General features: G+C 47.6%; 1 protein-coding gene across 1 annotated transcript in view; it reads left to right on the plus strand.

The window, feature by feature from the left end:
* Positions 1-17239, plus strand: part of TBPL1 (TATA-box binding protein like 1) — a 104705-nt gene that overhangs the window by 10750 nt on the left and 76716 nt on the right. The gene's annotated exons all lie outside the window — the stretch shown is intronic.

Consider the following 17239-nt stretch of genomic DNA (forward strand, 5'->3'; position numbering starts at 1 on the left):
CGCACACTGACCCGTGTCGACCCGGCAATATGCCGGGTTGATACCGGGTTATTTGTGCATTGTGAAAGGGGTATAAGTGCCTAAACCTAACCCTCCCTTCCCAATCCCTAATTTCTCTTATGTCCTAGAGGATGCTGGGGACTCCGTGAGGACCATGGGGTATAGACGGGCTCCGCAGGAGATATGGGCACTCTAAAGAACTTTTAGTATGTGTGCACTGGCTCCTCCCTCTATGCCCCTCCTCCAGACCTCAGTTAGTTAGATTCTGTGCCCAGAGGAGAATGGGTGCTCTACAAGTGAGCTCTACTGAGTTTCTCTGATAAAAGAATTTTGTTAGGTTTTTTATTATTTTCAGGGAGCACTGCTGGCAACAGGCTCCCTACATCGTGGGACTGAGGAGAGAGAAGCAGACCTACTTACATGGTAGGCTCTGCTTCTTAGGCTACTGGACACCATTAGCTCCAAAGGGATCGGAACGCAGGTATTCCCCTGCTGTTCGTCTCAGAGCCGCGCCGCCGTCCTCCTCGCAGAGCCGGAAGATAGAAGCCGGGTGAGTATAAGAAGAAAGAAGACGTCTAAGGCGGCAGAAGACTTCTGATCTTCACTGAGGTAAGCGCGCAGCGGTAACGATGCGTGCCATTGCTCCCACACGTTACACACACAGCAGGCACTGATGGGTGCAGGGCGCAGGGGGGGCGCCCTGGGCAGCAATATATACTTCTTTCTTGGCATGATAAACACATATGGGCTGCGGAGTCAGTGAATATGTTTACCCCCGCCATTATTTGTAAATTTGAGCGGGACCGAAGCCCGCCACTAAAGGGGGAGGAGCTTGGTCGCACAGCACTAACCAGCGACATTTTCTCCACAGTGTGCTGAAGGAAGCTGTCTCCCCGTACTCTCTCCTGCAGAATGGTGATACAGGGCTGAAAAAGAGGGAGGGGGGGGGGCACATTTTGGCGCAGTGAGTGTATTACACGACTGACATATTATAAAAGCGCTATATCTGGGAATTGTTTCCAGTGTCAGTTGGCGCTGGGTGTGTGCTGGCATACTCTCTCTCTGTCTCTCCAAAGGGCCTTGTTGGGGACCTGTCCCCTTACAGATAGATCCCTGTGTGTGTGAGGGTATCGCTACGCATGTGTCGACATGTCTGAAGCGGAGGAGGTGGAGCAGATGATTGTGGTGTCTCCGTCGGCAACGCCGACTCATGATTGGTATGATATGTGGAATATTTTAAATGCTAATGTGACCTTATTACATAAGAGAATGGACAAAGCTGAGTCCAAGGAAACAGCAGAGAGTCAATCCGCGGAATTGGCTGGGTCACAGGGCCCGTCAGGGTCTCAAAAGCGTCCCTTATCACAAATAGTAGACACTGATACCGACACGGATTCTGACTCCAGTGTCGACTATGATGAGGCAAGGTTGCACCCTAAGGTGACCAAAAGTATTCATTATATGATTGTGGCAATAAAAGATGTTTTGCATATTACAGATGACCCCTCTGTTCCTGACACGAGGGTACACATGTTTAAGGGGAAGAAACCTCAGGTAACGTTTCCTCCATCTCATGAAGTGAACAAATTGTTTGAGAAAGCTTGGGAAACTCCAGACAAAAAACTGCAGATTCCCAAGAGGATCCTTATGGCGTATCCTTTCCCTGCAAAGGACAGGGTACGTTGGGAATCCTCGCCCAGGGTGGACAAGGCATTAACGCGTCTGTCCAGAAAGGTGGCGCTACCGTCTCCAGACACCGCGGCCCTTAAGGATCCTGCGGATCGTAGACAGGAGTCTACCTTATTTATGCACATACAGGGGCTTTACTCAGGCCGGCAATAGCATCGGCATGGGTCTGTAGCGCTGTTGCAGCATGGACAGATATCTTGTTGGCTGACATGGATACCCTGGACAAGGATACCGTTGTCCTGACTTTAGGCCACATTAAGGACGCAGTCTTGTATATAAGAGACGCTCAAAGAGACGTGGGGCTGCTTGGTTCCAGAGCCAACGCCATGGCGGTTTCGGCAAGGCGAGCTCTGTGGACCCGCCAATGGTCGGGTGATACCGACTCAAAAAAAAGCATATGGAGGTTTTACCTTACAAGGGTGAAGTTTTATTTGGGGATGGTCTCGCGGACCTGGTTTCCACAGCTACCGCGGGTAAATCTACATTTTTGCCTTTTGTTCCCCCACAGCAAAAGAAAACCCCAGAATATCAGATGCAGTCCTTTCGGTCGCATAAGTCCAGAAGAGGTCGGGGCTCCTCTTTCCTCGCCAGAGGTAAGGGTAGAGGTAAGAGAACACCTGCTTCGGCTAGTTCCCAGGAGCAGAAGTCCTCCCCGGCTTCTGCTAAATCCACCGCATGACACTGGGGCTCCACGTAGGGAGTCCGCACCGGTGGGGGCACGTCTTCGACTCTTCAGCCAGGTCTGGGTCCTATCGGGCGTGGATCCTTGGGCGTTGGAAATTGTGTCCCAAGGTTACAAACTGGAGTTCGAAGAGGTGCCCCCTCGCCGATTTCTCAAGTCGGCTTTGCCAACTTCTTCCCCGGAGAGGGGAGTGATATTAGATGCAATTCAAAAGCTGTGTCAACAACAAGTGATTGTCAAGGTTCCCCTAGGCCAACAGGGAAAAGGGTACTATTCAACAATGTTTGTGGTTCCGAAGCCGGATGGTTCGGTCAGACCAATTTTGAATTTAAAATTACTAAACCTTTGCTTGAAAAAGTTCAAATTCAAGATGGAATCACTCCGGACTGTGATATCCAGTCTGGAAGTAGGGGATTTTATGGTGTCACTGGACGTGAAGGATGCCTACCTTCATGTCCCCATATTTCCTCTTCATCAAGAATACCTACGTTTCGTGGTACAGGACTGTCATTACCAGTTTCAGACGTTGCCGTTTGGGCTTTCCACGGCCCCGAGGATTTTCACCAAGGTAATGGCAGAAATGATGGTGGTCCTGCGCAAGCAGGGTGTCACAATTATCCCATACTTGGACGATCTCCTGATAAAGGCGAAATCAAGGGATCAATTGCTGAAAAGCGTGTCACTCTCCCTGAGAGTGTTACATCAACACGGTTGGATTCTCAGTCTGCCAAAGTCACAGTTGCTTCCAACGACTCGACTATCTTTACTAGGCATGATTCTGGACACGGAACAGAAGAGGGTTTTTCTACCAATAGAAAAAGCCCAGGACATCCAGAACATGGTCAGGGACCTGCTAAAACCAAAAAGAGTGTCGGTGCATCATAGCACTCGTGTTCTGGGAAAAATGGTGGCAGCCTACGAGGCCATCCCTTCGGCAGGTTCCATGCGAGGATGTTTCAGTGGGACATTCTCGACAAATGGTCAGGGTCCCATCTACACCTTCATCAAAAGATAAGCCTGTCCCCCAGGGCCAGGGGGTGTCTCCTGTGGTGGCTGCAGAGTGCTCACCTTCTAGAGGGTCGCAGGTTCGGCGTTCAGGACTGGGTTCTGGTGACCACGGACGCGAGCCTCCGAGGATGGGGAGCAGTCACAAAAGGAAGACATTTTCAGGGGATATGGTCAAGCCAGGAGGCTTGTCTACACATCAACGTACTGGAATTGAGGGCCATATACAACGGCCTTCGACAAGCGGAGTATCTTCTTCGCAAACCTACCGGTTCTGATCAATCAGACAACATCACAGCAGTGGCTCATGTAAACCGCCAAGGCGGGACAAGGAGCAGAGTGGCTTTGGCGGAAGCCACAAGAATTCTGCGCTGGGCAGAAAATCACGTAAGTGTTCTGTCAGCAGTCCTCATACCGGGAGTGGACAACTGGGAAGCAGACTTCCTCAGCAGACACGATCTCCATCCAGGAGATTCGAGACTTCATCAAGAGGTCTTTGCAGAGATAGCAAGTCTTTGGGGACTTCCTCAAATAGACATGATGGCGTCACGCCTCAACAAAATGCTTCTGAGGTATTGTGCCAGGTCAAGGGACCCTCAGGCAGTAGCGGTAGATGCCCTAGTGACACCATGGGTGTTTCAGTCGGTCTATGTGTTTCCTCCTCTTCCTCTCATCTCAAAAGTGTTGAGAATCATAAGACAAAACAGAGTACAAGCAATACTTGTGGTTCCAGATTGGCCTAGAAGGGCCTGGTATTCGGATCTTCAGGAAATGCTCACGGAAGATCCGTGGCCTCTTCCTCTCAGGGAAGACCTGTTACAGCAGGGGCCTTGCATGTTCCAAGACTTACCGCGGTTGCGTTTGATGGCATGGCGGTTGAATACCGGATCCTAGCAGAGAGAGGTATTCCAGAGGAAGTTATCCCTACTCTGATAAAGGCTAGGAAGGAGGTAACGGCGAAGCATTATCACCGTATCTGGAGGAAACCAAGAATGCTCCTACGGAAGATTTCCATCTGGCCTGTTTTTTCCACTTCCTACAGAAGGGAGTGGATATGGGCCTAAAATTAGGCTCAATTAAGGTACAGATTTCGGCCCTATCTATATTTTTTCAAAAAGAATTGGTTTCTCTCCCGGAAGTCCAAACTTTCGTGAAGGGAGTGCTGCACATCCAGCCTCCTTTTGTGCCACCGGTGGCGCCATGGGACCTTAACGAGGTGTTACAGTTCCTTAAGTCACACTGGTTTGGACCTCTTCAAACGGTGGAATTAAAATTTCTCACCTGGAAGGTGGTTATGTTATTAGCCTTGGCATCTGCACGACGGGTGTCGGAGTTGGCGGCCTTGTCTCACAAGAGCCCCTACTTGATTTTTCATGTGATAGAGCAGAGTTGAGGACTCGTCCTCAATTTCTGCCTAAGATGGTCTCTTCTTTTCATTTGAACCAACCTATTGTGGTGCCTGTGGCTACGGGTGACTTGGAGGACTCCAAGTCCCTGGATGTGGTCAGGGCCTTGAAAATTTACGTAGCCAGGACAGCTAGGGTTAGGAAAACAGAGGCTCTGTTTGTCCTATATGCAGCCAACAAGGTTGGCGCACCTGCTTCTAAGCAGACTATTGCTCGCTGGATCTGTAACACGATTCAGCAGGCTCATTCTACGGCTGGATTGCCGGTACCAAATTCGGTAAAGGCCCATTCCACTAGGAAGGTGGGCTCTTCTTGTCTCGGCATTACAGTTGTGCCGAGCTGCTACTTGGTCGGGTTCAAACACTTTTGCAAAATTCTACAAGTTTGATACCCTGGCTGATGAGGACCTCGCGTTTGCCCAATTGGTGCTGCAGAGTCATCCGCACTCTCCCGCCCGGTTTGGAGCTTTGGTATAATCCCCATGGTCCTTACGGAGTCCCCAGCATCCTCTAGGACGTAAGAGAAAATAAGATTTTAAACCTACCGGTAAATCTTTTTCTCCTAGTCCGTAGAGGATGCTGGGCGCCCGTCCCAGTGCGGTCTAAATCTGCAAGACTTGTATATAGTTGTTGCTTACATAAGAGTTAAGTTACGGTTAAGATCGGTCTTTGACTGATACTGTTTTTCGTTCATACTATTAACTGCTTGCGTATATTCCAGGTTATACAGTGTGATTGGTGTGGGCTGGTATGAATCTTGCCCTTAGATTTACAAAATCCTTTCCTCGTATTGTCCATCTCCTCTGGGCACAGTTTCTCTAACTGAGGTCTGGAGGAGGGGCATAGAGGGAGGAGCCAGTGCACTCCCATACTAAAAGTTCTTTAGAGTGCCCATATCTCCTGCGGAGCCCGTCTATACCCCATGGTCCTTATGGAGTCCCCAGCATCCTCTACGGACTAGGAGAAAAAGATTTACCGGTACGTTTAAAATCTTATTTTTCCCGTCCCTGCTCTCTAATGCTAACCACCTTTCTCCTGCCTAAACCTAACCCCCCCGGCGGCAGGATGCCATCTTAGTCCCACTTTGAGGACGATCGGGTTGCTGATTGTCGGTTTGTAGATGCCGGCATTGCGTCCTCCTTCGGGATCCCGGCGTCGGTATATTGACCGCCGGGATCCCATCCATCAGGAAGCTAACTGCTTCCCCCTGTCTGCATGTGACATGAGCAGCGTAATGATGTGAGGAGGGGAGTGGGATTAGCAAGTGCCCTGCACAACACTGGCAAACAGAATCACCAAACCACTGAATTTATTGTTCAGTGGTTTTACTGGAATTTTGTGGTATTTCTTTCATGGGGTTTTGACTGTGTTTAACTGATCTAATGGCTAAACAGCATGCAGTTTGTCTTGCTTATCACAACCACCTCATTATTTTTATGGGTTGAAGCGGTTTCTAAACCCTCTGTTTACTAAATCTGTGGACTCTATACTTGTAATGGTAAAAACATTAATTGTTATTCAATATTTTATTCTAATGTGTGCTGTTTTGCAACGGGTTTTGGCTTAGTAAATATGCAGGATGCAATATTACCAGAAACTTCAGCAAATCTATTGGGATAGCAGCATATAGTGTGTTTCTTTTTATAATAGGAAATATCCCTGGTGCACTATTAACAAAGTTCATACTGTATATGTATATGAGATCAGAGCATGGATAAAAGATAAAAGAATTTATTAAATGTGTAAAATAGGCAAAACCATTGCTGGTGGCTGCCAGTGATAAACTATGTGGACAAACAGAAGCAAATCTTGTCTCTAACCACACAATTGAACATAAGGATGGCATATGAATACAATTTACAATCTCTCAATAAGAAACTTTTGGCCTAGGGGTGCCGTGAAAAGAATTCTGATACTCTAGTTTGTGTACCACTGCTTTTATGTGTATTTTTATGCACCTCTATACAGTACAAATATAATCACTGTTACTGTACCTTGACCATAAATAATTTGAATTGGTTCTGTACCACCAACCCAGGGCACCCCTGCAAGTGTCCCGAGGCACCCCAGGGTGCCACGGCACACAGTTTGAGAACCACTGCATTAAAGCTAAACGGAATAATAATGAAAATTTGCCAGTTTTAAAGGAGTAGTTTTTTGCTAATTTAAGCAAACATTTTTTTACGCCATTCAATATGGTGATAGGGTATGTGAGCCTTCAAGTTCATTATAAGGAATCCTCTATGTAAAGTGCCTATGTAATACAGCTTTATAGTTTCAGTATTGTGAAGTGCTATAGGCAGCATGCAGTACTTTCCACCCATGTTCTAATGCCACTGCAGTGGGACTCTCCGCATCAGCCCAGCTCCAATACTGTTGCTGAAGTGATGTTCTTTTCCCCCAGGCTCATGGTCCCATGCATTAATGAGGAGTGTTTCCACACTGCTTGTATATAAGCAGCAAGGGCACTGTGCAAGACTCTTTACTGCTTCTTCCTGGTTCGAGGTCTTGGATACAGCAGTTGGTTGGCTGGCCTGACTAATGTGTGGTGGGGGCATTAACCTACGTGTTTCACCCAATTATGGCTTCCTCAAGATATGATGTTAGGCCCCTGGTCCATCCTCTTAAATCCTATGCCTTTTATGATGATTATTATTATCCTTTATTTATATGGCACCACAAGGTATCCGCAGCGCCCAGTTACAGAGTATGCAAACAAATAAGCAAAACAAGACAAAGAAGTGACTTACAGTTCAAGACAATATAGGACAAGTACAGGGTATATAAACATAGCTGCATCAGCAGACGACACTGAAATACAGTAAGTATTAGGGTGGCAGAAAAGCGAGAGATCTGGTTCAGTCAAAGGTATGGAGTAGAAGATGGTTAAGTAAGAGAAGGAAAGGCACATGAGGGAAAGGGCCCTGCTTGTGAGAGCTTACATTCTAAAGGGGAGTGTCAGTTGGGTGACACAGGTGGGGTGGACAGTGAGCATGGAACAGAGGATTAGGATGAGAGTTGGTTGGTTTTGGTGAAGAAGTGAGTCTTGAGAGCCTGTTTGAAGTTTTGTGGAGAGTCTGAGGGTGAGAGGTAGAGGACTCAAAAGATAGGGAGCAGCACGTGGAGGTAGGAGAGGGAGGAAATAATCAATAGGCAGGAGGGGCAACGTGCATTCACAGAGCAAAGAGGATAGGTAGGAGTATACAGGGAGATAAGGTCAGATATGTAAATGGAAGAGGAGTAGGTAAGTGAGTGTGAGAAGCTTGAATTGGGTTCTGAAGGGGAAGGGGAGCCAGTGAAGAGCTTGTAAGAGAGGGGTGGTGGACCTAGTTCGTTTGAGGAAGATGAACCAGGCTACAGCATTGAGGGTAGAATAGAGGTGGAGTCCATCATAGTTGGATTCATTTTTGACTAATGGTTGGTCCTTGGGTATAGGTAATTACATACATTACCTCTACTTTTTTTCTTATTTTGTGAATATTTAGACTGTATATAAATTAAGATTACGCTGCTCAATTTTGGCATATTTGAAACCGTAAACTTATAATAGCGGTTATCTTCTCTAATCTCTTTTGTCCATTCTATCCTTAGATGGTGTATATAAGGTGTAGATTGAAGTGTAAAAAATTGCAAAGATAAACATTTTTTAAATAAATAGTGACAGATACTCGTAGAATTTAACAAGTCTATTCAATTACTGTTGGATTTTTTTTTTTAAAGTCAGAATAAAGGCACTTTCCGACTTTTTAGGTCGAATTTGGATTCGACCTATTCAATTATAGTGCCGTTTTTCCTACTTTTTAAAAAATCCAACTTGTCGGAAAACACGTTGATTGGGAGGATTAGCCGGGTATCCACGTGTTTTGTCGGATTTGCGGGTGATTCCGACACTTTTTTGGCCCGTTTCCAACATCGCCAATACGACTTTAATAAAAGTCGGATCAGCATTGTCGAAAACGAGCAAAAACCTGTCAGAATTGCCCGCAAATTAAATACTGAACTGTGGGAGAGGATCCGACAGGCATTGAATAGACCTATATATATATATATATATATATATATATATATATATGCCTTAAAGCAGTGGTTCTCATACTTTGTGCCACCTTACCCTGGGGTGCCTTGGCACACTTGCAGGAGTACCTTGGATTGGTGGTTCAGGACCAGTTCAAGTTATTTATGGTCAATGTAAAAGGCTAAACCAGTGTTTGTGGTTGTTAATCATAAAATATGTGTGTGGACAAACAGAAGCAAATCTTGGGCCTAATTCAGACCTGATCACAGCAGCAAATGTGTTAGCTAATGGACAAAACCATGTGCACTGCAGGTGGGTTAGATATAACATGTGCAGAGAGAGTTAGATTTGGGTGGGCTGTGTGTTCAAACTGAAATCTAAATTGCAGTGTAAAAATAAAGCAGCCAGTATTTACCCTGCACATAAATAATATAACCCACCCAAATCTAACTCTCTCTGCAAAGCTTAAATCTGCCCCACCTGCAGTACAAATGGTTTTGCCCGTTAGGTAATAAATTTGCTGCTGCAGTCAGGTCTGAATTAGGCCCCTTGTCTCTCACCACACAATTGAACTTAAGGATTACATACAAACACAATTTACTTAATTTCTCTGACGTCCTAGTGGATGCTGGGGACTCCGTAAGGACCATGGGGAATAGACGGGCTCCGCAGGAGACTGGGCACTCTAAAAGAAAGATTAGGTACTATCTGGTGTGCACTGGCTCCTCCCTCTATGCCCCTCCTCCAGACCTCAGTTAGAATCTGTGCCCGGCCAGAGCTGGATGCACCTAGTGGGCTCTCCTGAGCCTGCTAGAAAAAGAAAGTATTTGTTAGGTTTTTTATTTTCAGTGAGCTTCTGCTGGCAACAGACTCACTGCTACGAGGGACTGAGGGGAGAGAAGCAAACCTACCTGCTTGCAGCTAGGTTGCGCTTCTTAGGCTACTGGACACCATTAGCTCCAGAGGGATCGAACACAGGCAGCTGTCCTCGATCGTCCGTCCCCCTCGCAGAGCCAGAAGCACTGAAGTCCGGAGAAGACAGAAGACGTCGAAATCGGCGGCATGAAGACTCCTGTCTTCAATAAGGTAGCGCACAGCACCGCAGCTGTGCGCCATTGCTCCCACTGCACACCACACACTCCGGTCACTGTAGGGTGCAGGGCGCTGGGGGGGGGGCGCCCTGGGCAGCAATTAGAGTACCTTTGGCATAAGAAACACATAATACAGTCTGTGGCTGTATATGTGTAAAACCCCCGCCATTTTTCTGTCACAAAACAGCGGGACAGAAGCCCGCCGCTGAGGGGGCGGGGCCTTCTTCCTCAGCACACCAGCGCCATTTCTCTTCACAGCTCAGCTGGAAAGAAGCTCCCCAGGCTCTCCTCTGCAGTATCCAGATACACAAAGGGTGAAAAGAGGGGCGGGCACATAAATTTAGGCGCAAAATTGAATATACAGCAGCTACTGGGTAAACACTGAGTTGTAGTGTAATCCCTGGGTTATATAGCGCTGGGGTGTGTGCTGGCATACTCTCTCTCTGTCTTTACAAAGGGCCTTGTGGGGGAACTGTCTTCAAATAGAGCATCCCCTGTGGGTGTGGTGTGTCGGTACACGTGTGTCGACATGTCTGAGGTAAAAGGCTCCCCTAAGGAGGAGATAGAGAAGATGTGTGTGAGAGGGTGTCTCCGTCGACAACGCCGACACCTGTTTGGATATGTGTATGTGCTAAGGTGAATTTATTGCACAAAAGGTTAGAGAACAGACAGGAAATATACCTATGTCTGTCCCTATGTCACAGAGACCTTCAGAGTCTCACAATGCTCACTATCCAATATAATAAACACTGATATCGACACGGGTTTTGACTCCAGTGTCGACTACGATAATGCAAAGTTACAGCCAAAATGGCTGAAAGGTATTCAATATATGATTATTGTAATAAAAGACGATTTGCATATCACTGATGACTCATTTGTCCCTGGCACAAGGGTACACATGTTAAGGGGAAGAATGCTGAGGTAAATTTCCCTCCTCTCATGAGGAAAAAGAGCGGGAATCTCCAGACAAGAGACTGCAGCTTCCCACAAGAAATTCTCAGGCAGTATCCTTTTCCCACTAGGGCCAGATGTTTTGAGAATCTTCCCCTAGGGTGTCCTGCTTTGCACAGACGGTAGCACTAGCTATTCTCAGGAATCCTGCAGATAGCGTGCACATTCTAGTATACTACTCAGACCGGCGATTGTGTCGGCATGGGTTTACAGCGCTGTGGACAGGTACCTTATCAGCAAAGATTAAGACCCTAGTATGCATATAGATATATATAGGTATATATAGAGATATATATAGACATATATATTAAAGATGCTGTCTTAAGTGACAGGTGTATATATATATATAAATAAATGGGGTCTAGAGTCAAAGCTATGTCGATTTCTGCTTGACGTGTCCTGTAGAATATGCAATGGACAGATGATGCCGACTTAAGAGGCATGTGGAAGGCTGAGGATTGTGTGGAGAAGGGTTCTCGGAACTGCTCTACACAGCTATAGCTGGTAATTCTGATGTTTTGCCATACATTCCTGCACAGCCTAGGAAAGCACGACATTATCAAATGCAGCCTTTCGAATAAAGTAACAAGAAAGTCCGAGGTGCGTCCTTTCTTGCCAGAGGCGGCGGCAGAGGAAAGAAGCTGCACAACACAGCTAGTTCCCAGGAACAGAAGTTCTCCCCGGCCTCTACAAAAATCCACTGCATGTCGCTGGGGCTCCACAGGCGGAGCTAGGCCCGGTGGGGGCACGCCTTCGTAAGTTCAGCCACAAGTGGGTTCACTCCCTGTTAGATCCCTGGGCAATAGATATTGTGTATCAGGGATATAAGCTGGACCCTACCGGCTTCCCCCCACGAGAGGGAAACAGAGTTAACTGCAATTCACAAATTGTATCTTCAACAGGTGGTGGTCAAGATTCCCCTCCTTCAACAAGGAGGGGGGTTATTATTCGACCATGTTGTAGTCCCGTAACCTGACGGTTTGGTAGGACCCATATGGAATTTAAGATCCCTGAGCATATACCTGAAAAGGTTTAAGTTCAAGGTGGAATCGCTAAAAGCGGTTATTGCAAGCCTGAAAGTTGACTCAGGACATAAAGGATGCATACCTTCATGTCCCCATTTATCCACCTCATCAGGCGTACCTCAGAATTACGGTACGGGATTGTCATTACCAATTTCAAAGTTTGCCATGTGGTTTCTCCACGGCCTTGAGAAAGTTCACCAAGGTAATGACGGAATTGTTGGGGCTCCTGCGGAAGCAAGGTGTCACTATTATCACGTACTTGGACAATCCCCTCATAAAAGCGTGATCAAGAGAGCAGTTGCTGAACAGTGTTTCACTTTCTCTGGAAGTGTAACGGCAACACGGCTGGATTCTATATATTCCTAAGTCGCAGTTGGTTCTTACAACTCATCTGCACGACCTAGGCATGATCCTAGACACAGACCAGAAAAGGGTTTATCTCCCGATAGAGAGAGCTCAGGAGCTCGTGACACTGGTCAGGAATCTATTAAAACCAAAACAGGTGTCAGTGCATCACTGCACTAGTGTCCAGGGAAGGAGGGTGGCATAATTCGAGGCCATTCCCTTCGGCGGGTTCCATACAAGGACCTTCCAATGGGACTTACTGAACAAGTGCACCGGATCACATCTTCGGATGCATCGGTTTATCACCCTATTCCCCAGAGCTAGGGTGTCTCTCCTGTGGTGACTGCAGAGTGCTCACCTTCTTGAAGGTAGCAGGTTCGGCATTCAGGACTGGGTCCTGGTGACCAGGGATGCAAGCCTCAGAGGTTGGGGGCCAGTCACACAGGGAAAAAAAATTCCAAGGGCTGTGGTCAAGGCAGGGGACTTGCCTTCACATCAATTTCCTGGAACTATGGGCCATATACAACGCCCTAAGTCAAGCAGAGACTATGCTTCGCGACCAACCGGTTCTGATCCTGTCAGACCGCGGTGGCTCATGTAAACCGCCAAGGCAGCACAAGGAGCAGGGTGGCGATGGTAGAAGCCACCAGTATTCTTCGCGGGGCGGAGAATCTTGTAAGCGCACTATCAGCAGTGTTCATTCCGGGAGAGGACGACTGGGAAGCAGACTTCCTAAGCAGACACGACCTCCTCCCGGGAGAGTGGGGACTTTATCGAGAAGTCTTCACACAGATTACAAATCGATGGGAACTGCCACAGGTGGACATGATGGCGCCTCGCCTCAACAAAAAAGCTAAAAAGATATTGCGCCAGGTCAAGGGACCCTCAGGCGATAGCTGTGGACGCACTAGTAACACCGTGGGTGTTCCAGTCGGTCGGTGTGTTTCCTCCTCTTCCTCTCACACCCAAGGTGCTGAGAGTAGTAAGGAAAAGAGGAGTGAGAACAATATTCATTGTTCTGGATTGGCCAAGAAGGACTTGGTACCCAGAACTATAGGAGATGATCACAGAGGACCCATGGCCTCTGCCTCTCAGCAGGACCTGTTCCAACAGGGGCCCTGTCTGTTACAAGACTTACCACGGCTGCATTTGATGGCATGGCGGTTGAACGCCAGATCCTAACAGAAAAGGGCATTCCGGATGAAGTTATTCCTACGCGGATAAAGGCTAGGAAGGACGTGACAGCAAAGCATTATCACCATATATGGCGAAAATATATTGCTTGGGGTGAAGCCAGGAAGGCCTCTATAGAGGAATTCCAGCTAGGTCGTTTCCTGCACTTCCTACAGTCAGGGGTGACTATGGGCCTAAATTTGGGATTCATAAAGGTCCAGATTTCGGCCCTATCCATTTTCTTTCAATAAGAACTGGCTTCACTGCATGAGGTTCAGACGTTGGTTAAGGGAGGGCTGCATATTCAGCCCCCTTTTGTGCCACCAGTGGCACCTTGGGATCTTAATGTGGTGTTGGATTTCCTGAAATCCCACTGGTTAGAGCCACTTAAAACCGTGGAACTAAAGTATCTCACGTGGGAAGTGGTCATGCTATTGGCCTTAGCATCGGCTAGGTGGGTGTCAGAATTGGCGGCTTTGTCATATAAAAGCCCCTATCTGATCTTCCAAATGGACAGGGCAGAATTGAGGACTCGTCCCCAATTTCTCCTTAAGGTGGTATCATCGTTTCATTGAACCGACCTATTGTGGTGCCTGCGGCTACATGGGACTTGGAGGACTCCAAGTTGCTGGACGTAGTCCGGGCTTTGAATATTTAAGTTTCCAGAACGGCGGGAGTCAGAAGGTCTGACTCGCTGTTTATTTTGTATGCAGCCAACAAGGTTGGCGCTCCTGCTTCGAAGCAGACTATTGCTCGCTGGATCTGTAGCACGATTCAGCTGGCTCACTCTGCGGCTGGATTGCCGCATCCAAAGTCAGTGAAAGCCCATTCCACAAGGAAGGTGGGCTCTTCTTGGGCGGCTGCCCGAGGGGTCTCGGCATTACAGCTTTGCCGAGCTGCTACTTAGTCGGGTTCAAACACATTTGCTAAGTTCTACAAGTTTGATACCCTGGCTGAGGAGGACCTTGAGTTTGCTCATTCGTTGCTGCAGAGTCATCCGCACTCTCCCGCCCGTTTGGGAGCTTTGGTATAATCCCCATGGTCCTTACGGAGTCCCCAGCATCCACTAGGACGTCAGCGAAAATAAGAATTTACTCACCGGTAATTCTATTTCTCGTAGTCCGTAGTGGATGCTGGGCGCTCGTCCCTAGTGCGGACTTCTTCTGCAATACGTGTATATAGTTATTGCTTAAAAAAGGGTTATTGTTATGAGCCATCCGTTGAATGAGGCTCAGTTGTTGTTCATACTGTTAACTGGGTATGGTTATCACAAGTTGTACGGTGTGGCTGGTATGAGTCTTACCCTGGATTCCAAATCCTTTCCTTGTTGTGTCAGCTCTTCCGGGCACAGTTTCCCTATCTGAGGTCTGGAGGAGGGGCATAGAGGGAGGAGCCAGTGCACACCAGATAGTACCTTATCTTTCTTTTAGAGTGCCCAGTCTCCTGCGGAGCCCGTCTATTCCCCATGGTCCTTACGGAGTCCCCAGCATCCACTACGGACTACGAGAAATAGAATTACCGGTGAGTAAATTCTTATTTTAATATTTCTTTATGAATATAATAAGAAACTTTTGGCCTAAGGGTGCAGTGAAAAAAATTCTGATACTCTAGGGCAGGCATTCCCAACCACGGTCCTCAAGGCACACCAACAGTGCAGGTTTTAGTGATATCCAGTAGAGATGTGCACCGGAAATTTTTCGGGTTTTGGTTTTGGGTTCGGTTCCGTGGCCGTGTTTTGGGTTCGAACGCGTTTTGGCAAAACCTCACCGAATTTTTTTTGTCGGATTCGGGTGTGTTTTGGATGCGGGTGTTTTTTTCAAAAAACCCTAAAAAACAGCTTAAATCATAGAATTTGGGGGTCATTTTGATCCCAAAGTATTATTAACCTCAATAACCATAATTTCCACTCATTTTCAGTCTATTCTGAACACCTCACACCTCACAATATTATTTTTAGTCCTAAAATTTGCACCGAGGTCGCTGGATGACTAAGCTCAGCGACCCAAGTGGCCGACACAAACACCTGGCCCATCTAGGAGTGTCACTGCAGTGTCACGCAGGATGGCCCTTCCAAAAAACACTCCCCAAACAGCACATGACGCAAAGAAAAAAAGAGGCGCAATGAGGTAGCTGTGTGACTAAGCTCAGCGACCCAAGTGGCCGACACAAACACCTGGCCCATCTAGGAGTGGCACTGCAGTGTCACGCAGGATGGCCCTTCCAAAAAACACTCCCCAAACAGCACATGACGCAAAGAAAAAAAGAGGCGCAATGAGGTAGCTGTGTGAGTAAGCTAAGCGACCCTAGTGGCCGACACAAACACCTGGCCCATCTAGGAGTGGCACTGCAGTGTCAGGCCGGATGACCCTTCCAAAAAATACTCCCCAAACAGCACATGACGCAAAGAAGAAAAAAAAGAGGCGCAATGAGGTAGCTGTGTGACTAAGATAAGGGACCCTAGTGGCCGACACAAACACCTGGCCCATCTAGGAGTGGCACTGCAGTGTCACGCAGGATGGCCCTTCCAAAAAATACTCCCCAAACAGCACATGACGCAAAGAAGAAAAAAAAGAGGCGCAATGAGGTAGCTGTGTGACTAAGATAAGCGACCCTAGTGGCCGACACAAACACCTGGCCCATCTAGGAGTGGCACTGCAGTGTCACGCAGGATGGCCCTTCCAAAAAACACTCCCCAAACAGAACATGACGCAAAGAAAAATGAAAGAAAAAAGAGGTGCAAGATGGAATTGTCCTTGGGCCTTCCCACCCACCCTTATGTTGTATAAACAGGACATGCACACTTTAACCAACCCATCATTTCAGTGACAGGGTCTGCCACACGACTGTGACTGAAATGACGGGTTGGTTTGGACCCCCACCAAAAAAGAAGCAATTAATCTCTCCTTGCACAAACTGGCTCTACAGAGGCAAGATGTCCACCTCATCATCATCCTCCGATTCATCACCGTGTACATCCCCCTCCTCACAGATTATCAATTCGTCCCCACTGGAATCCACCATCACAGCTCCCTGTGTACTTTGTGGAGGCAATTGCTGCTGGTGAATGTCTCCATGGAGAAATTGATAATAATTCATTTTAATGAACATCATCTTCTCCACATTTTCTGGAAGTAACCTCGTACGCCGATTGCTGACAAGGTGAGCGGCGGCACTAAACACTCTTTCGGAGTACACACTTGTGGGAGGGCAACTTAGGTAGAATAAAGCCAGTTTGTGCAAGGGCCTCCAAATTGCCTCTTTTTCCTGCCAGTATACGTACGGACTGTCTGACGTGCCTACTTGGATGCGGTCACTCATATAATCCTCCACCATTCTTTCAATGGTGAGAGAATCATATGCAGTGACAGTAGACGACATGTCCGTAATCGTTGTCAGGTCCTTCAGTCCGGACCAGATGTCAGCATCAGCAGTCGCTCCAGACTGCCCTGCATCACCGCCAGCGGGTGGGCTCGGAATTCTGAGCCTTTTCCTCGCACCCCCAGTTGCGGGAGAATGTGAAGGAGGAGATGTTGACAGGTCGCGTTCCGCTTGACTTGACAATTTTCTCACCAGCAGTTCTTTGAACCCCTGCAGACTTGTGTCTGCCGGAAAGAGAGATACAATGTAGGATCAATGTAGGTACAATCTAGGATCGAGCACGGTGGCCAAAATGTAGTGCTCTGATTTCAACAGATTGACCACCCGTGAATCCTTGTTAAGCGAATTAAGGGCTCCATCCACAAGTCCCACATGCCTAGCGGAATCGCTCAGTGTTAGCTCCTCCTTCAATGTCTCCAGCTTCTTCTGCAAAAGCCTGATGAGGGGAATGACCTGACTCAGGCTGGCAGTGTCTGA

The sequence above is a fragment of the Pseudophryne corroboree genome, chromosome 4 (assembly GCF_028390025.1).
Source record: "Pseudophryne corroboree isolate aPseCor3 chromosome 4, aPseCor3.hap2, whole genome shotgun sequence".
In the NCBI taxonomy this organism is placed as follows: Eukaryota; Metazoa; Chordata; class Amphibia; order Anura; family Myobatrachidae; genus Pseudophryne; species Pseudophryne corroboree.